At 47.9% G+C, this 21,577-nt stretch overlaps 1 protein-coding gene and 1 long non-coding RNA gene across 8 annotated transcripts in view; one reads left to right on the forward strand and one right to left on the reverse strand.

The window, feature by feature from the left end:
* SLC8A1 (solute carrier family 8 member A1) overlaps window positions 1-21,577 on the forward strand; it is a 102,329-nt gene that overhangs the window by 26,829 nt on the left and 53,923 nt on the right. The window lies entirely within an intron of this gene.
* On the reverse strand, window positions 2,676-7,113 carry LOC121067403. The gene is made up of 2 exons (XR_005818279.1): window positions 6,793-7,113; window positions 2,676-6,690 (listed from the first exon to the last, which is right to left on the reverse strand). It is a non-coding gene; the product is annotated as an uncharacterized LOC121067403 (long non-coding RNA).

A 21,577-nucleotide genomic window follows, 5' to 3' on the forward strand; every position in this document is an offset into this window, starting at 1 on the left:
TCTTCCTACAGTCAAGTCTGTGCCTACAGACCAGGCCCTGCCAACTGTAGACTCAGTAGTAAAAAAAAAATGAGTAGGACTTGGAGCAGTCCCTGATAAAGGGCACTCTGTGTCAAGAGACCTAAAAGGTGGCTTGGCTGTTGCATCTTTTACAGCTGGTCTCTCAGGAGCCAGGGCAGACCAAAGATGGGGGTGGAGAGTGGGCCTTATGTTCTGGCCATTATTCGTACCTGCTCCATGTGTACAGGGAGAAACACAAAACTCCTGGAAGCAGGAAGATGTAATTCTTAGGCAGGGTATTAGACCACTCAGTGCTTCAAATTCTCAGAAATAATTGAGCAAGAACTTCATAGCTCCAGCATTTTGGAGGCCAGAACGTGCATGTTGCTCTTGCTAGGGTCAAGAGCACACGATGTGCTATTATTCCTGGTCTGCACTCCTGAACGATAACTGTAGTAGACAGGAACTCAGTTATTTGATTTGATTTGAATTTTTTTTTCTTTTTTGAGGGAAGCAGGAAGGTGTCTGTAGAGATGCAATGAACTAGGCTATAAGGACATCCCCCGAAGGCTCTTTACTTTTTAACCAGGTCACTCGCTGCTAGCAAAACTGGGCTGCCATCAGGAAGACCTTGATGTTTGATTTCAGTTCCCCCGAGATGCGGCGTGATTACGTGGCTCTGAGGCAGCACTCAGAGGGGCTTGGGCTTCCCCCTTGTCCTGGAGCCAGCACTCTTGATGAGATATCTCAGATATCTGATGTGGGGCTGGGCTGTGCGGCGGCGCGGCTTTCCCTCTGCCGGCATGGCACCGGGTCCCGCCATGCTGCTGCTGGTGGGCTTTCCTCCACTGAACTCTTTGCTGTTGACGTTTGTCAGCAGCGTAGCAAGCAGGGGGTGTGCTGGAAGTGGGCTGGCCACATCCTGTCAGGGCTGTGCCCTGGCCTCTCGGGGAGTGCTGGTGTGCTCTCCCCGCTGCAAGCCTCTCCCTTCCTTTTCTAACTGGCTATCTGCATGTGCACGCCAAGAGAGATATGGGGAAAACAGCTTTCTTAGAAAACCGAGCGTGGTTTATTGTGTGCAGATGCCAGGGCATTTCCATCATATCTCTGTTGTCTTTAAACCATCTTCCCCCAGTACTGCCGGGAGGGAGGGACAGTACGTGGGAAGCACCAGTGTGCACTTCAGGACTTGGCAGCCTGGAGCAGAAGAGAGCTTGGTGGATGGAGTGAGAGGAGGTGGCAGCTGCAGGACCATGTGTTTACCAAGGGGCTTGTTCAATTCAGATGGGAGAAGATACACATGTACCTTAGTACTTTGGGAGAAGGATGGCAGTGATTTTACAATTTGCCATCTGCCCACGTGTCCGGCAGGTAGTAGGCATCCATCTAACACGTAGCTGCTACAGACCCTGTTCAGGTGTCGGATGGTATGAGCTGACTTGCAGAAGAGTTCCAAGTCCACGTCTGCCTGGGTGCAACTTCTGGACAGCCCTGCAGCACAAAGGCAGCATGGTCCTGAAGCTGAGGTGCTGCTTAGGGGCATCCTCACTTGCCTCCCTGCAACTGCCTCCTATTCCTGATAGGAACAGAGAAGATGTGCTAGCACAATATGTGAACTATAGAGTTAAAGCCTGTTTGCCACGTCATTGTTAGTGTTGTGCTTCAGCTAAATCTTAGCTATGTAGAATTGTGCAATTCTGCAGCATATTTGACTCAATAAAGTTCTAAAACTTCAATATTTCCCATGCTCTGGTGGCCAAGAGATTGCCTTGCTGCCCTTTCTAAAGGTCTTCAGTGCCTCTTCAGCTCTGCCATTCTAGGCTGTATCGATCAGCTCTATAAAATTGAGCAAGATATGTTTCTCTGGGACTCTAACAATGAAGGTAGGGCAAGTGCAGAAGGACAGAAAGATGAAAGAAAAATGTGTGCAAGTCTCTATTATTAGAGGGCTTGCTTGCTGGTAAGACTCAGGAAAATTAGGAACTGCTGGGAGGGTGCTGATCTTATGGAGATTTTCCTCCACTTCCTAAAAGGCCCAATTACATAACATGCTATTTGTTCACAGAGTCCAGAGAGAGTTTCCCCTTTTGCAATCTGTTGATGTCTCCTTTCCCAGAATACACGAAATAGCAATGTAAGTGCTGAAGAGATGTACAAAAAGAGATGTACAGTGGAGAAGCTGTTGGTCTCCCTGTGGAAGACTTTATCCTGACACTGCCCTGTAGCCTCTTGGAGTGATGTTTTTCTGCTCCTTGCTCCTGAAGCACAGCTTGTGTGTTCAATGCGTGCATGTTAACAAGTGAAAGAAACAGCACATAATTGTGTTTTGTAAAAGGATTAGGTGGGTTTGTACAGCAGATCATTCCAAGCTATGTGGGAAAGCTATAGATGTCCAAATTGTGTCTCAGCAAGGCCAGCATCCTGGTGATGCTGCACAGGCACCTGGGGCTCCAAGACATCTATAGGTGCTAAGATGTAAGTTTAGGAGAGACCCTCTCCTCTGGTGCCATCCTTAGCAAGGTGATTCTGTCTTTGCCTTGCATCTCTGTTAATGATTAAAGCTTTCTTGATGAGAAGATGAACTACTAAGATGTGTAGTTACAGGCGCTTCCTGCCCACCCATCTGCCCGTAATCACAAAAGAGGTCAGCGGTTCATCTGGCCAGTGTGTTTTTGTCTCCTGATCAAATGCCAAATAGTTCAAAAGAAGTCCATCCTCCTGTCTGGAAGGAGGAAGCAATCTTTACCCCAGCTGATGGCATCACTTCTCCTTGCTGTCTTGAAACATCAGGAGGTGCATCTCTTCCAGAGATGACTGCAAAGAAGTATGAAAACTGTGTGTTCTTTCATGGTCAAGAAATAGCAGCTTCCCTCGAGCTGACATCGCAGCTAGAGAGCTATTACAACCTGCACTCTGTATGTCTGCCCCCACACACCACGAGCAGAAAAGTTTTTACTGCATTAAAAAGTCGGTGAGGAAGATGTTATGTAAAATTATATAGCTAGCAATTTGTATTGTTACTTCACCTATAAGGTTACACCTGTAAATGCATCATCAATCTTATGTTAATACATCTTGCTGTATTAATACATAAAACACATAGTTTAGCTGTTTTTATACAAGGTGTCTGCTGCAGGCTTAGGGAGTGAAATTCTTGGCCCGTCGTATATGACTCGTCTGAGCCAGCTTTGGCATTTCTCTGGAAGCATAGTTCTAGGAGTCAAATGCTAGCAGTGACACAAACACCAGCTAAACCGTAAGTTTTTTATGGAAAATGTCCCCGGAGATCACATAGCCTCCCTCCCAAGAGCTCTTTAAAAATGTCGATGTCAATAAATATAGATTGTGGCGGGGGGAACCAAGCAGTACTGCTTTTTTAAGTTCCCCTTTTCTTTTCCAGAAGAAGTTGGGTGAGGTATTTCTACAGAAATAGCAAAAAATAAAATCCTGACTCAGCCCTGGGACCTCTCTAGCTCGGTTTTGCATCCACGGCTTGCAGCTTCAAAGGAAAAATGAAACCTCCAGCACAGCCAGCCTTGCATTAGGACTCGGTCAAGGAGAGGGGAGCATCCCAATGTGGCAGAGACTGGTGTAAACTAGGCTGAAGGAGAAGCAAGCAAGCATTCCCCTTTCACCAAGAGCTGGTTGTCCCCTCTCCAAGAGGGAAAGATGCAGCTGTAATGGGGTGCGCTCTCACTTCTATTTCTCCTCTCTGTTCACTCAATGTTTAGTCTTTCCTGGACACTCCTAAACCGTCTTAATTGGTCTTAATGTCTTCCACCCATGGGTGTCTCTTTTAAACTGCTGTGCTCTTGTCTCAGTTGCACCCAGGGAAATAAGGCCGCATGGTGGTCACAGGCCTTCCCCTTTCCCCTGCACCCAGCTGCCTGCAAGTGCTTAAAAGCTAATTCTTGGGTACATAACTGAAGAATAACCACTAACGGTGACCCCACGATGTCGTGTTCACTGCTTTGCACCTTATGGATTGATATCTCAATGCAGGAGGAAGAAACCAAACAGGCCTGAAATATTTTCTTCAGGGGGATCGACCTGAATTTCGGCTTTCCATTGTGTTTAGGGCAGTCTGAGCCTTCCAACACCAAGCAGAAAAGCAAAGCAGTTTGGGGCTAGGTTGTTTGGCATGAAAAAGAATAGGAAATTCACTACCACAAGAAGAAAATGTGAGTGCCCACAGTACCTACAGTTTCATCAGTCAGGAAGCCTGGCCTGGTCTGAGGATGGAAAATCCCTGAGGGTGGCAATTCCTCTTACTGTGTCTCGCAGAGAGGATGGAGAAAGAAATGCTGCTTGGGGCCTCAAGGAACAGAGAGATGCTGTCTGCAGCTGAATCCCTGCGATGTACAGGGCCGGGTGCTGGATTTCAGTTTCTCGAATGCCTCAGGAGAACCACTGAAGGTCTGAGCTTGGAAATTGTACGTGCAGTGGTGAGCTTCCAGCTGCACACTGGATGGCCACCTTTAGACCTGGCTTGCACTTGCTATTCTCATGTGCATGCAAGCTGGCCATGGAGTGATGTGGACACCACATATATATGCACAGGCTGAAAAAAAAAACATTCCCAGGTCTCAAGCCTGCAATGTACATTTGCAGAACTGTGTTTCTATGTGTCTTATGAGCTGATCTGGTCCTCCCCAGAGTAAAGCCAGTGGGTGTGCTCCTGCGGCAAGTCATCACAGCATTGTAGGACAAGCCCTGCCTGTGGCTTGCCTGGGGAGGGTGAGCGCGGGATGCAGTCTGTGCTGCTTGCCCAAATAAGTCATTTTGTGTGTGCATGAGATCTAGGAACTTGATTTGATGGTGTCCCCTGTGGAGGGGATTAGGCAGCGAGCCTGTGTTACTGGATGAAGCAAGTTGTGCCAGCACGTCACTTGGGGGGACAGGGGGAAAGAGGGGTGAGGACAGGAGTGGTTAGCTCTCGCTGAAGAACTGATACGGTTTTTGTCCTTGAAAAACCAATGTTTCCTTATTTGTAATGAGCTGTTGTTGGCAATTTACCGCTGCCAGCTGCATCTCTGTGGTTGATTAAGGGAGCTTGGATCTTAAATATGTAATAACTCTCTGAAAGCCATTGAGAGGCAGTTATTAGCTTCATCAGGGCTTGCGTACACATCCGCTGTGCTCCTTTATGAAAAGGCTACCTATTAAATGCATTGTAGTAATTTATAAAATGCAGGATCTAGGCTTGTTTTAAGAAATTAAAGCAGCAATCCTACCAAAGTCTGTTGGTGTGGGAAAGAGTTACCCTGGAGAACAGCACAGCTCCTCAGTTCCTTGCTGGGGAGGCGAGACCAGGGGGCAGGAGAAGCCCCGTCCCCCTTTGCAGTCTCCTTTGCTTCACTGGCACATGCTTGAGCACTGCTGGCAGTGGCACAGCACCAGCTGTGGCATGCAGGTCGACACAGCAGGGACCCATCCCTCTCCTGTGCACACTCGGCAAGTCCTTGAGCAGCAAAAGGTAAATGCAACCCAAAAAAGTGTGCAGGACCCCGACACAAGCGCCGAGTTCAAGTTGTTCCCCTGCCTTGGGAATCGGCCTTCTTCCCTCTGACACTTTGCCTCCAGGTCTGACCTCAGCGGATGGCATTTAAGTAGTTTTGTGGGCTTAAAGCAAGACAGAGAGAACAAAAAGCAGACAGCTGACCACATCCAAGCACTTGTGCAGATGGGCAGAGAAGCACCTGCCACCGTCTGAAGCCAAGTGGAGCGGAGAAGCTGGACCTGCAGACAAGCAACCAAGTCAGAAACAGACCCCCAGCCTGGTCTTGCTGAACCACCTTATCTCTACAGCACTCCCAGGTCAGGAGCTTTGATTAAAGGTTGGTCTTTCACAGCCACGGTGTTGGTGAAGGCCATGTGGCCTCGCTGCGCTGGAAGTGGTGGGTATGCTCTCTGCTCTGTCACGGGCATGGTTGCAGTGAAGGTCCCCTCTCCACATCAAACACCATTGAGCCTGAGGGCATCTGGGGAGATATCAAAAAGTCTGCTAATAATGCTTCTGACACTGACATCGGTGGCATTGCGCTGGCTTCCAAGAATGGTGATGCTGGATGCTGTGCGACAACAAATAATAACGGCATTCTCCACTTTAAAAATATCTTCGTGTAAGGGAAAAAGTATTCCCACTGCTGTGCAAGTGAGAGGGTGACCAGCATGTGCCTCCACTGTCCAGTCCCTATATGGCTCCATTTCCATAGTGTCTGGATGCCTTCCTACACAATCCGAGCGACAATTAAATGCGCCTGGCAATGGGAAATAGCACTGATGAAGAACCAGGGCACAGACTGGAATCCCCGCAATCGGAGCAAAGCCCTTTCCAGAGGATGTCCTCCCAGTGCAGATGCTCTCAGCCCTTCAGTTTATGCCTGCCCTTTCTCCCCAGCACTTGCCTCTGAGCACACGAGGGATAAGGGCAAGAAATGTGCCTGGAGACTGCAGATGCTGTGCTCCAAGATGCACTGGTTTCATTGGGAACGACGAAGATCTGAGATGAGACATCTTTGGCTCGTGCAGGTGGGGAGCAGGGCTCACCTGGCACCAGAGCGTGCAGAGGACTTTGCATTTGCTTAGTTCAGTAGATCTGCATTCACACTTCAGGCCTGCTTGTTGAAATTTATGTTCCTCCTTAGTGACTGGATGTGTGATGGAACCTAGGGGGATAAGCTATCACTCCTACACAGGGAAAAAATAATATAAACAAAGTCAGTATTAATGGCCCAGGCACAAATGATCCTACCACAGGGGAAAGGGAGGGAAGTGTAACAGGAGATTTACCTGACTCACGAGCTCTCCAATGACCTGGAACTTGGAAAGAATCATACCAAAAAAACAAAAACCACAGAAAATAGGTCAGCTGAGTAGGGAAGAGTGTAACGGAGCAGCATGGGTGTGTCAGGTCGGAGTCAGGTTGGGCAGGAGCCGGCCAAGAATTAGATGAGAAGATGTCCTGCCCACACCTTAGTGCAGAGGGAGAAGGGGGAGGGAGCTGAACATCACACCCCACTGAGAAGCATAATTCTCCTTGGATGTGCTTCAGTCTGTGCTCATGGAGCCATCAGAAGACAACCTCCAGTAAGCCCACAGGTGGAGGGTGGAGATAATGTAACCCACCTGTCCTCAGAGTGAGCATAGATACATTGAGCCTCCTGGTGGTAGGGGAATGCCCAAGGGGCTCTCAGAGCTGCTTGCAGTTCATTTGGAAGTTTTCCTGGGTGAGAGGTGAGATCTGTGGGCAAGCTCCAGAGCTGCCTTCAGCAGCAGTTCAGCCAGATTATGTCTGCTTCTGTACCTGGAGGAGCTTTGAATAAATCAACACATTTGTAAGTATCTTGAAGATAACGAGGAGATGAATAACAGCCAGCAGAGATTTGTCAAGAACAAATCTTACCAAGCCAACCTAATTCTCTCTTATGCCAGGTTTTTGGGTGCAGGAGAAGCAGCAGTTGTCATGTAACTCAGCTTCAGAAGGGCTTTTCATGTTGCCTAGTTTAGTGCTGCTGGGAGGAAGTGCTGGCTAAATGGGCCAGTGGGGTGATGGGGTCAAACCTGTCTGAAAAGAGAAACACGGTACTGGACGGGAGTGAAAAGGCATTTGGCAGGTGCTCATGTTGAACTGGAGCTTGTTGGGAGCAGAAAGTAAAAGTTTGTTGTTGAAGTGTGCAGATAGCATGGACAGGTTGGAAGCATTATCAAAGCCAGCATGGGGATTTAGAGAGATGGGCTGAGAGGAAGCAGGATGCTGTAAAGACAAGTGCTTGTGCAAGAACTGCCCCAAGCACAAATTTAAGTGGGAGGGAAGCAACTGAGGCAGGGGCTGCCATTGTGACCCAGCAGCCAAATCTGAGCTCGCAATGTCATGCTTCTGCAATGAATGAGGCCGACGTCAACCCAGAGATATTCACGAGCTCCAGAAGAAGCTGGGGGGAGTCCAGAGGAAAGTGCAGAAAATGACTGGTGGTCTGAGAAATGCGATCCACAGAGAGAGGCTGCAAGAACTCAGACTGTTTAATTTAGACAGTAGCCTAAGGAAAAGCTAAGCCTTGAGCTATGTAAAGGGCAATCTATGTCTGCAGGGTCTTGAGGCAGCAGTGGAGGCAATTCAAATTAGACAGGAAGGAATTTCCTCCAAGTACGTATGGGTCCACCCAGGAGTAGCCTGGGGGCGTGGGTAAACTCTGTCAACAGCAGAGGTCAATGTAGAGGCACTGGTTGAAGATTTACTGGAGATGCTCAGTGTGCTGTCTCTTTTAGGACAGCATTGGGTCAGACGAGGTCTTGGGAACTCTCTCCTGTTTTTCTGTGATAGCCAGGCAAAAGCAACCATGGTGTGAGCTGCACTTCGGGCAGGTGGCTTCTGTCCTGCATGGTCTTCTGCTGCAAACGGGTGGTGGGGTAACATGCAAAGCAACCTACAGATGAAGCAAAGATCGAACACATCCACACACACGCAACCTTCAGAGCTTCCCTGTGGCCACCCCATCTGGGCCCTTTGCTCACAACAACTATCTGGGACAGGGCCAGTGCTCGCCTGCCGGCTGTCTCCTTTGCTAATAATTAGTTGCAATCCAGGCTTCCCTGCAGGAGAGCCCCGTCCCCGTGGGGGAAGAAGCAAGGCTGCATGGATTAAGGAAGCTAATTAGCAGGAAAGAGAGCATTGTTGCTGAAGCCCCAACAGCCAACTTTGAAATCTAGATAAGGGAGCAGTATTTAATTATATACAATTAAAGCACCGCGTGTCAGCCCCCTGAGAACTGGCGGTCTTGGAGAGCCCTCCCAAAGGTGCTAATGAACAGATCTGAAGGTGGTAGTGGTGGATGAGGGGATATGCATTTGAAACTTCACCTGGCAAGCATATCTGATTAGAAGACCTTGGAAAATTCCACTGGGATACCAGCTCCTTATTTCTGTGGTATCCTCCCTCTGCTGGAGCAGGTAATGGGAATCCAATCCCATTGAGGGGTTAAATGGGGGGATTGCTCTGCTCCTCTGACACCTAAACACTGAGTGATGGAAACATGATGAAGAGGAGACAAGGCTATCCTGAAAACATAAGGGAAATTGGAGAAGATCACAGGTATACTTGGCCTGAGGCAGAGAAACAGCCTTTGTGGCCTTTTATCCCAACGCTCAGGAGAAGCCAAACTGCAGGAGACAAAGCTCCTGCCCCTGTGCCTGCCAGACAGGGCCTCCTGGCGTCTCCAGGGAGCACCACACCAATGTTCCCCTTTGCTCCACGGTTCTGTAAGGTTCTTTAAGGTTATTTTCCCACGAGTTTGCTCTAGCCACTAACACAGCTACTTTGCCTTCAGAGCACAAATAGCCCCTGACCTCTGATCCTTTACCTTGCCCTCTCCATGCTAGGAAGGCAGTTTGCTTTCCCTGAAAAGTGCCTGCCTTGTGTTCAGACGCTGGCTGTTGTGCTCTGGGCTAGCAGAGCCAGCAAGCTTTGTGGGCAGCAAGAGCAGCTTTTACCCCAAAGGTGCTTCTGGGTATTAGTGTAGTAAAAAAAGATGAGGAAGGAAAGCTTGGATGGATCTGTATCATCTGACAGAGAACAGCAGAGCTACCTGAAGTTTTCTAAAAATCCTCTCCCTCAGCAACTACGTACAAACCCTTAAGAAAGGCTTTAGCTCAGCCTTGGGTGTGAAAGGAGGTGGTGCTTGTTTTAATTAGCAAATATGAAGTGCCTGAAGGCAGTAGGTTTGAAAACCACAAGCAAAAGCCTCGAGCTCCCTTTCCTGCATCCTTGTCTCCTGGTATTCCCCTCTCTGGCCTGCTTTTTGTCTCCAGCTTCTTCCAGGTCCATGTGCAGAACCTGTGGGTCACATTTGCAATGCTGTCACAGACAGCTTCCCTGGTGGTTTGGTTGCTTAAATCTCACAAGAGCTGCAAGCGATGCCAATGCCATGAGGTTTATTTTATTTGTCTGAGTGTTTCTGGTGATGTTTTCCTTTGCAGTGCCAAGAGCTAAACCCTCAGGGGGTTCTTCACTCATTGTGTTTTAGGTGAAAATTAAATTTCTTGTTGAATCCCAGAGCTCCCAGAGTTGGGGTTTTAAGAAAAATGCTGAATAGAATCCAGAGAGCCCTGTCTGGCCCTTGCTGTGCGGGGGGAGAATTCGCTGTGTTTCCTGGGGGAGAATTGTTCTCTATTCTCCACCCTGCAGAGCTGAAAGGGAAGGTGAGAGGCTCCTCAGTGCCAGTTTTCCTGGGCCTAGAATGAATGAGTGCCTTGGTCTCTTGCGAATATACAAACAGATTTCTACAAAGCACTTGCTAATGAACTGAAACAGCAGTTTGTCCTTTCAGTGATTTGCAGGGAGTCAGTAAAAGACTCAACCTGGGGAGCTCGTTACGCTGCTAAAGCAGTGCATTTTTAGTGGAGATCCTGGGATGCTGTTGGAGAGGTTTGGCAGCACAGGGAGGAGACCTGTGAGAGCAGACATCGATCGCCTCCATGCCAGGCTGTGCTGATGAGGGCGGCTTTGATTCTCAGCCCTGATCATCGTAATATCATGGCCAGGCTAATTGCATGCTGGGACCATCTACAGCTGGGTCTCGGGTGCAAATTGGAGGAGAGGAGAGTCCATCAACAGGGTAAAGGCAGCACCACAGCAGCCTACCTGGACCCTTTGCCATGCGCGTGGTACAAAACGGAGACCTGGAAAATACATGATAAAAAAGGAAAAATTGCATTTGCATGAGTGCTTCCCCCCAGCTGCGAGTGAGTGCTTGCAGAGCTGCAATATGTTTGGGTTCATGTCCAAAAGCCCCTTGTCCCACTGAAGCCGAGAGCAAGGATGGGCTGCTGGTGTTAGCGATAGCTATTTGCGAAAAGCTGCTGGGCTCTTGCTACAGTATGAGTTTGACATCCATGTCTTAAATTCACTGAGTTCGGTATTGCACAAGTTTCAGCTTCAGTGTGTTTGCAGGGAGAGCCCTGGCTTGGCACTAGGCAGCCACGGTAAAAGCAATAAGGAAAAGAGAATTCTTCGGGCCTTGCCAAGAAAAATCACCATCAAGGCCAACTTGATTTCAAATGGTGCATGGAAAAGGGAGAGCTAAAGTGGTTTGAACTGTCCTGTTATTGATCAGCATTTTGGTGCCAAGGTAGCCACACTTTGTGTGAGTGGCTATATCCATGTACCCATAAGAGACAGAAAGGAGAAAGGTAACGTGAAAAGCTCCATATTTACGATTGTGTCGATGCCTTCTGTCCCAGCTAGAGCAGAAGTTTAAAATTACTTTGCTGTAAATCAGGGAAAAATACTGATTTTTGTGAATAGTATTTACCTAGGGAAGAAAGCTTTACTTTTGAGGAAAGTTGCAAGTGCATAAATTAGTTTGGCAGTCTGAAGAAATTGACTGAAGTAAGAGTTGTGATTTATTTATTTTTTTAATTTATTGCTTCACAGAAAATTCAAGTTACGGGTTGAACCAAACTTTCATTCGTTGACTCTGGACACTTAAGTGGGGTCTGAATTTCAGGCAAATGTGTTTTGTTTTTTTTTTTTTTAAATAAATAAACAAACATGGCAGAAGTCAAAGCAATAACACTTTGGGATCTCAATGTCTCTGCAAAAAAAAAAAAAAGGTTGAAAAGGTATATATTATGTCGTGCAGCTTGTGCAACAGCTCCTTGCAAGCAGTGAGTTGCTTCTAGCACCCTTGTTATGTGACAGAAAATCCTGCAAAGGAGCGTGGAGGAGTTGCAGAGCTGCTTTGCACCCGGAGCTGAGCGTGGTGGTGATTTCCACCAGCAGCTGTGGGGAGTAGGGAACAGAGCGCTTTGGATTGTGGCATGAGCTTTACTCGTTTATCTCTTCTTGAGCCTCGGCACATGTACTAATTAGAGGGGAACTGGTGAGCTCTGCTAACGCATTTGAATGCGGGTAGCTTTAGGCTTGCATTTGAATCATTAAAAATGAAGCAAAAATGATGTTCTCTTTGCACCAGCTGCTGTGAGCAGGGGCCTTGATTTGGCAGCAGTTAGCTCCCTGGCACAACGGCACTAATGACTGCTAACAGGGAAAGAGACGTGTGGCATTAATGCAGTAGGGTGGTATGGGCCCACTGCATGAAAAGGGCATGCAGAGACTGACTGGGTTGTGAGCTTTCCCCTTGCCCGTGGGTTTTCTTTTCTCTGATTGCCAGGCCCGGTAAACCGCCCAGGGAAGCCCACCTCATGTCTCCTGAGGATCTTCTCTGCCTGCTGGTGTGTCCAAGCAGCCCAAGTGACACCTGAGTGAGGTTTAATTCTTCACGGTGGGATCTGGCTGCTGGCTGCAGGCAGGCTGTGTTGAGATGGAGGCCATCAGTTTTTAAAAGCCAGTGACAACCTGTGAAGGAAGGCTTCATCTCACAGCTGATCTAAACTATGAGTACGACACAGCTACATATGTGGAGGCTGCTCGAGGTGGGCTGCACAGGTCATTTCGGTTATGTCCCTGGGGGACAGACATTGTACAGGCGTGTTGTTTTCCAATCCTACAACAGCTAGGCCTGGGGAAATGTTTGACTGTGGGTTTTTCCTCAGAAGTTCCTCACTGCAATTTCTCCTCTCAGTGAAAATGAGGAAAATTGGAAACTTATCACAGAAGCTCACTTGTTTTTCATTTTAAAAAATCTAGAAAAAGAGGAATCACAGAGATTTTACAGGGGTATTTGGTTTGTTTTTAGAGAAGACACCTGGGGCAAAATAAAATATCATCCTTGCCTACTCCTGTTCTCAGAGGCAGAAACCCACATTGCAACACGGACACCAGCGACTTGTAGGAATTTCCTGAGCTGGGCAGGCTCTGTGCCAGGGTCCCGCTGTAGAGGTGAAGTCACATCAGCTGCGGTTCAAATGTGATGGAGGAGGAGGTATGAGTTATGTCAGAGCTTTCATTATCTAATTCCTCATTGTCAACCACCTTCTCTCATCTCCGTACGTAATTGATGTGGTGGCAAATAGTTCTTGCCTTCTGGAAGCTGGCTGCCTTTTGAAATGCTCTCACCAGAGATGTGTTTTTTTCAGGCTTGTACTTCTTCTTCCCCATTATCTTGTCAGCTGGGAGCAGAGTGGAGGAAGGAGAACATATCAGCAGGGGAACGGGAGCCTGCTTGCTCTTTGCCCTCTACATGGAGGTGCCAGGGTTTCGGGAGCAGCTCCTGGCAGGTGGATGGAGAATTCCCATCCCTGGCAGAAGAGGTGTGAGGGTGGTGCAGCCTGGCAGGGGGCAGCCAGCTCAGCGACTGCTGGGGCTGGAAATGCCTTCAAGCAGGAAGGCTTGTGGCTCATCTTGTGGCTGTTCTCGTTTGTAGGCTTCACGGCTGCTCCTTCAGCAAAGGAGCTGTTTGGAAATCTCAAAGCTATCGGCTGCAGACAAAGGCAGCTCATTTTTTAAACTCTAGTTGAGTATAAAAGAAGAGAAGCCTTTTTTTTTTTTTTCCTGTAGCTAAACCCCTGGGTTTTATCTGCTGAAATTTCAGAGAGAAAATCCAACAGCTACTAATCCAACTGGTGGCCAGAGGTAACCAGGCTTCTGAGGAGGGCAGAAAAGATCACATCTGACAGCAAAATGGCTCTGGAGCAAGTGGGGAAGCAGGGAAGGGTCAGCAGGCATCAGGGTGTCACCACACCATAACCTTGTTTTTGCTCCGCTGGGGTTGGAAAACACTATTCTGCCTTCTTCCCAGTCATCTCTTTCCTTTCCTCCTATTGACCTTGTGTCCAAACCCAGCTTCCCCTCTGTCCCCTCCACCCCCACTTCCCCTGCTCATTTTCAGAGTTTCATGGCCTTGTGCCCCTCCCAGGTCCTGGAGAAGCAGGGTAAGGTGAGGGGGGAGCTGCCAAACTATAAGCTCCCATCTGCAAACCTGTGGATACATAGAAGATGGGTATTTTTAGCAGCGAAGAGAAGTGACTTGCAGACAGTCTGTCTCGAGGTGAAGCGGAGATGCCAGCACTTGAAGGCTGTGCACCCTGACCAGGTGGTTTCCTGGAAGATCTGCTGCAAGGTGCCAGGATAAATGCAGAACCCAGCAAGCAGGGGACCTCACAGGGACACTGTCATACTGCAGGAGCTGGGAGCGGCCCGGGGCCACTGTCAGGTGCTTTGCACCCTGCATGACCCCTCTATAGTATCCTGGGGAGGATGTAAGGGGCTGCCCCAAAGCTCCACTCTCATGCTCAGAACTAGACAAAAAGCAGCATATCAGAATTACTGTCTTCACCTTCTTCATCATCTCAAGATGTTTCTGTGGCCAAATATGCACTGTGATGCAGCCCACATAATCATTACCAGCAAAAGCTGTGGTGCTTTATTTTTATTTGTTTATTGTTATTTTAAACTGCAGCTCTCAAGCCAGCCTCTTCTTCCTCGTCGTCACTGCAAAGAGGCTCGTCGTGTTTGATGGTTGCTTCTGCCCTGTGAGCTCGCCATTTGCTGTGGCAAAGCCAGTTGATTTTAGCGGCACTTTGGCATTGATTGAGATCAAAACCTGGGTGGTTGGTGGTTTTGTGACTGTGCTCTGCTGAGATGCAGCGTGAGTTACAGAAAGAGAAACAAAAGAGGGCTTGTGTTTAAATAGAAACGGTTCTCGTGGTTTTGTCACCGCATATGGCAGGACATATGCAGAAATGAATTTGCTGCTGTTTGCCCGGTAACAATAAGCAGGTTGAGGCAGCATGTTAGGTCTCAGAAAAGGAAGTGTGCATTTTCTTTTATGACCTCTGTTTTAGAAATTCAGATGTTCACTGCTGTTTTCTTGAAACAGAGTTACACGAAGTTAATTGGTAGCAGGGGAGGCATCCAGCCACGGTGAAAAAGAAGCAGCCTGCCCTGGCAGGATTGGAGTTCATCTGCCTGTCAGGCTGCCTTATGGGACACCTTGTGCAGACTGATGTCTCAATGAGAACCAAGTGTCGTGGGTTCCAGCTCCAGACGAATGCACGCTAGCAAGCCCACTTGACTGGTTTACCATTAATGTTATGGGTGAGCTGTTGGAAGCCTACACAGAGTGGACTGAGAGCAGGGGCGCCTGCTCTTCGCTTCTGAGCATGAAACCATCTCTGTGATGGAGTGCATGGGCTCAGCAGCGTGACAGGGAAAGCTGCTGATATCTCAGGCCGAAGCTAATGATTCTTCAAGGGCTATGGACCCGTTCTCTTCCCCCATATCTGCCACACTGGTTTTGAAGCCCATGTATCTGCAGTCCTACCTGAGCATGCATCCCTACCCTGTGGTTCACCCAAGAGGTGATGGCCTTGCCCTCCCACTGGCACAGCAAAGCCAGAATCAGCACCTCTTTCAGTGTCACACTAAACCTGAAAGCTGGGAGGTAGGCAAAAATTTACCAGCCAGAGGGAGGACAAAGCTACATCTGGGGTGTTACATCAGCAAACCCTCAGCTAGGAGCAGAGGAGGGCAGCAAGAAACACCTCCATCCTGTTTCTGCAAGCCTGAGCACCAGAAAAAAAAACAACACCGCTCCTTGCCAGTGAGCATCATGCAAAATGCCCTGCCTCTGCTCAGCGGTGCTGCACTTCTAGAGCCCCGTGGGTCACCCGATGACTTTGCAATAGTTAATAGAGCTTTATAATTCAGGATGGCATGAGGCAGGGGGGCGTCTCTGTGCATTTCCAGGCACTGTTGCAGATGTGGTGGTGAGCATGGCACGCTGAGACATCCATGGGAAAGCAGAGCTCTTCGCGCACGCCGCGTGGCAATCATGCCTCAAAGCTGATTGACGATGCAGGCTTGTTAATTTTAACAGAGGTTAATGGATCTCATTGCTAGGAACTTAGCATCCTTTTCTTTGACCATATATAGCCAAGGTATCAACTTACAGGCCTGGGGATTTCAGCTTTCTGTTTAGATTTTAGATGAAAGGCTGCAGTTGGAAGTGATCATTATAAATATTTCCCACTATCTGGTAGCAGGCTAACTTCAGCCCCTTCTAAGGAATTCACTGGCATTGTCTTTTACAACCGCTGCCCCTAGCAAAGGGCGTTCGAGGGGAGTGTGCCTTGGAGCTGCCTAACCCCACGGTGCGCTGGAGGGATGGGGGCTGAGGCCCCGCATGGCCGTGGAGGACCTCTAACCCCTGTGCAGTGCCGCAGCTCTGTTGCTTTGCTGTGGGACTGCTGCTAGGGCAACGCACGCGTCTGGCATCACGCGCTCCGGCAGCACTCAAGAGCCAAAGAGAGACCATCAGCAGCGCTGTGAGGCTCTTTGCAAGCACCAGGAGAGGGGAAGCCACTGGGATCCAAAATCCTGGGCTTGTGAAGGAGATAGATGCACGCGATGAAAAGGGCCACCTGCATCCTCCTCTGGTTTCTCCCGGAGCTGGGGACGGATGCTGTCCATGTGATGGGAATCCAGGGATTCATGGCCACTCCACACAGAAGGGCTAAAAAAAAAATATAACCGCAGCAAAATCAGTTAGAAATCCTGACTCCCGGGGCCTCTGGAAATTTGTGCCACAGAAATGCTGTACTCTTGTGCAATTTAGTGTCTCTGAAGAAGAATAAATCTGCTTTCAAAAAAATCCATCTGCATATTGCATGTATTTATAGTTTGCTGCAAGCCTTTCCAGTGAGAACTTTTAGAATTTATTTTAAATTAAAGTGACTAGCGTGACATACCACTACTTAGCCTTTTAACAAAAACATTTTAGTCTTATAAATACAGTTGCTATTATTAAACTCCAGGGAAAGCCAGCAAGCTGCTCCAAATAACATCCTTCTGGTTGCCTGCCTGAGCTCTTCTGATGCGCAGAACCAAGGCATTTGAACACCTTGTTGGAGGCCAGGATCGTATTTTCTGCTTCCATGATGGCTGTTGAAGCTTGTTTAAAACTTTTTTTTTTTTTTTTTTTCAATTTCCATTGCGTTATTCCTTATATTGTTTTTCTCCTGGTGGCACTTTCTGGCCTTCTGCCGGGAGGCAGCCAGAGACCTGTCTGTAAGTCAGCTGCTGGGACTGACTCTGAGGATGGCAGACATTATTGTCTGGGTTAGCCGAAGGTGGGGTAATTTCCACGCTTTTCCATGCCTGTAGAATGACATTTTAGGAAATCTCGGTCCCTTTGTTCTGTCTGTGTCCATGGTTTTCAGAAATGCCCAACAGGAGCAAGTTTTGGTACTCCAGTGTAAATAAAACCAAACAAGGTGCCCTCAGAACAGGGGACAGATTTTGACCTGTGATCAGCAAGACACAGGGAGGTCCTCCTTTTCGGGGACCTCCCTTCCTGGGTGATGGGGCAGAGAGTACCCTCAGCAAGCCTGCAGATGGCACAGGACTGGGGGGACTGGCTGATATACCAGGGCATCGTGCTGGCATCCAGAGGGAGCTCAACAGGCCAGAGAGTTGGACTGACAGGACCCTCATGAAGTTCAACAAGGAGGAGAAGTGCGAGGCCCTGCACCTACGAAGGAACAACCCCGGGCAGCAGGATGGGCTTTGGCACCCAGCTGGAGAGCAGCTGGGCAGAGAATGGTCTGGGGGTCTGAACACGAGGCAGTGGTGTGCCCTGGCTGCAAAAAAAGGCTGACAGCTTCCTGGGCTGCCAGCAGGTGGAGGGAGCTGATGCTTCACTTCTGCTCAGCACTGGTTAGGCCACACCTAGAGTGCTGGGCCCAGGCCTGCATTTCCTAGTACAAGGGAGACCTGGACATACTGGGAAGAGTCCAACGTAGGGCTACCAAGTGATGAAGAGGCTGGAGCACCTCTCCTATGGGGGGAGCCTGAATGAGCTGGGGCTGTTCAGCCTGGAGAAAAGTAGGCCTGGGGGGATCTCAGCAGTGTGTATAAATCCCTGAAGGCAGGGTGCAAAGAGGACAGAGCCAGGCTCTGTGCAGTGTTGTCCAGTGCTAGAACAAGAGGCAGTGGGCACAAATGGGAACACAGGAGGTTCCCCCTGACCATCAGGAAGCTCTTCTTCACTGTGTGGGTGACGGAGCCCTGGCACAGGGTGCCCACAGAGGCTGTGAGGTCTCCTCCTTGGGGATTTGGATGTGATCCTGGGCAAACAGCTCTGGGTGGCCCTGCTTGAGCAGGGGGTACACCAAATGGCCCCAGAGGTCCCTTCCCAACTCAGCTATTCTGGGATTCTCCAATTCCAAGGAACCAAGAGGTTAAAAGGCAGAGAGCCAACAGCTTGGGTTAATCCTATCTCTTAAACATTGATGTTTGCCCAGTTTGTTCCAAAACCAGAGCTGCGCAGCTCTTCCTCGTGCAGCCTTTAAGTCTGTGTGGCTGCTAAGAGAGGGAGGAGGCAATAAATCACTTCAGCCAAAGGCATGGACCCATCCAGTCACTTAATTAACGAGGGGCTTTCTCCTTATTTGTAACCTCCTTTCAGAGCAAATGAGTGTGACTGGTAATGAAAGGAAACATATGCAATAGTTTAAAAATAGATGTCAGGGTAGTGAGGAAAATCATTGCCCTGCTGTGTGTAGCTCAAGACAGCATTCAGCATATCCTGTTTGCCTGATGCTCTGTGAATGGGGATGAACCTGAATGTATGGGGGCTCCTGCCCCAAAAGTGTCCCTCTGTGTGTTGCCTAAACATAAAAACAGATCTTGCCTTCCTGGCTTTACGGGGGGAAATTGAGGCACAGGGATCTGAGACCAGCCCATGGGAAGGTCCCGGTGTGCATCATTGCTCTAGCTGCCCTGCCAGCTGGGGGGCTTTGGGGTGAGCTCTCTGCCTTTCAGTTCCCCACTAGTGGGGCTGTCAAGCAAGAGGAGAGAAACAGCAGCCATGTCATGCCTCTTTCTGGTCAGCCCATATCTCTTAATGTGCGTTATAAAGAAAAAAACAAGGCAGCCTCCAGTCTCAGGAGCTTGGTGACCCCAAATCATGCACCCAGGAGATATGGGGCTTTCCAAAAACTTGTGAATGTTTGTTTGCTGAGCCTCACAAGGATCCATCTTCATCAAGCAGGACAGCTAGGGCACTGGGCAACAGAAACACAGACCACAATGGCCCACAGCAGTGTGGATCCCTGGTGTCCCCTTGCAAAGCCAGGATTTTCTGCCAACAGAATCATAGAATGATCTAGGGTAGAGAAGACCTTCAATATCATCAAGTCCAACCATCAACCTGACCCACTGAGTCCCATCGCTAAATTATGTCCCTTAGTGCCAGATCCACACATCTCTTAAATACCTCCAGGGGTGGGGATTCTACCACCTCCCTGGGCAGCCACATATTGGAAGTAGGAAGCGTTAAGATTTTAGCTTTTATCTTTCTGTCTGGCATGGGACATTAAGAGGTATCAGGAGGCTTCTGTGGAAACCTTTTTGTTTGCTTTGTCCTTATTCCAGGTTTTCCTTTCTTTCTATTTTCCTTCTTAATTCAGAGAGTTTAAAGGACTTGTAAATATTATGCTTTGGAATTAAAAGCAGACAGACTTATTCAGTCATGTTCTGAAAATAGCCAGGAGTTGGCGATTCTGGGGTAGCATCCATCCCTATCTGAGCTCATGCACTTTTCTCTGGTCCTTCCCCAAGTGGCTGTGCCTGCATATAGGATCTGTCCCCAGGCAGGCACTCACCTGCTGCTCCTCTTGACATACATAACAGTGCCTGGCACTGGTACTGCCAGAACGATCGGGGCAATTCCATGTGCAAACCGGAAAAAAAGCAAACACTCAAGCACGTATGGGGGGAAAAAATTAGTTAATCTCTGTGACAATTACTTTATTATTGTTTTCTAGCCCTGGAGGTTTTGTGATGGTTCATGAGATAAGAAAAGTCTTTTTGCCGTATATGCAGCATTTAGTAATCTGCCTAGTAATTGCATTGGTTGTAAAGACGGTGTGCTAATAAGCATGTGTGCAGCTGGGATGCAAAAACCAGAGCTAATCCAGCTGGGGGTGCCAAGCAATAGGCAGTGCAGAAGTAATGATTATTAATAGTGTGTGTTGACTTAGGCTGATAATGCCCCAGAGCCTTCATTCTCCGTATCTCACCAGCGGTAAATGGATGCTTGGTGCGGAAGACAAATAGCATGTAACTAGGAAACTGCCCACCACTAGACTTCCTTCGTATATTTATATAAGGTAGTGTGTCCCAAGAGGCACAAGTTCACCAGGGTGGAGGCTTTGGGATGTATTTGGAGCTGAGGGCCACCAAAATACCAGGGCAGGGGATGGCACCCTGCTTCTAATGATTTTCATTGCACAAAGGACTGTGGAACTGTGTTCGGACGTGATAAATGTAGACACAATGCGATGTGTGGGCAGGAGCAAGGCAGGTTGCATATGGGGAGGGCTCTTGTCTGAGTTAATTATTCCCAGAACCAGAAATAATTAGTGCTGAGCCCTATTTTTGGAAGCAAATACAAGATGAGCTAGAGAAATATTAAACAGGCAAAATTATTATGCAGTCTGAAGGATAGAGCTGGTTGAAAAGGGAGACAAGAAAACTGAAAAAATACAGAACCTCACAGTGTGGGGAAAAAAAAAAAAAAAAAAGCTAGATTAACCCAGGAAAAATTCCTAAACCAATCCAAAACCTAGATACTTCACATTTTCACTTTCTGCCTATTATTCCATCTTGCCAGACAGGATGATCGGTGACTGTCAAAGTCACAGGGAAGGCTGGGGAAAAAATTCTTTGCTCTTTTTATTTATTTATTTATTATTATTCTAATTCTTTCTTAAACTTTTCTCATTTTCTAAACTTCATCTGTTCCAAAATTCCTTGGGTTTGTGGGAAGAAATTTCTGATATGGCAAATGTAAAGTAAAACCATGGCTGTTGTAACTTTATACAGTTTCAGAATTTCTTCAGCTTTAGAAGGTCTCTAGCTGTAAGAAGTGAGAGAGTAGTTTTTCCCTTTTTTTCCCTCCATTATTGACAGTTTTAAAAATGGAAATAAATGGAATAAAACTGGAAATAAAAGAAATGGGTAAGAAAGAGAAACAATGAGGACTTAAAGCTAATAGGAATAGGAATAGGAAGCTAAAATTTGATTCTTAAACATTTTATTTTGAGGATGGTGACGGCTTGAAATTTTCAGCTAAGAATTGCAAGATAACTTCCATGGGGGAAAAAAAAAAAAGATTTTAACGAGACATTTTTGGACAGCTCTGATAGTAACCTTATTCCTCTGAAGAAAATTGTGGACATTTAGAGGAAATAATGAATTTTTCACTAAGCCAGAGCAGCAAGTGGATTTGACACAAATGCAGTGATCTACTCTGCCTTGCTTAAGAATCCAAGATCTCTTAGATTCAAGAGGAAAGCTGGGAAAAACTCCCTCCATAAGGGCAATTAGTACTTCGGAGAGAATATTTAGAGCCAGAACTGTCACAAGCAAAGGCATCTGATTGTAGGGCACTACTTCTCAGATCACAGGAGCTGATACTGCAGTTGATAAAAGCAAGCAGCTGAAACGTGAACTCTGGTATGTAGAAAACTGGCCTTATTGCTCTCTTGTTCCAGGTTTGTTGCTTAGGGGACTTGGGCCTCTCTTGACCATAATATTAGGTTGTTATCAACAACAAGTTCTCACCTTGTCCTGGAGCTTGTTCCCCTTACTGTAGGGTGGACCTCCTCATTGCCA

The sequence above is a fragment of the Cygnus olor genome, chromosome 3 (genome assembly GCF_009769625.2).
Source record: "Cygnus olor isolate bCygOlo1 chromosome 3, bCygOlo1.pri.v2, whole genome shotgun sequence".
NCBI lineage: Eukaryota > Metazoa > Chordata > Aves > Anseriformes > Anatidae > Cygnus > Cygnus olor.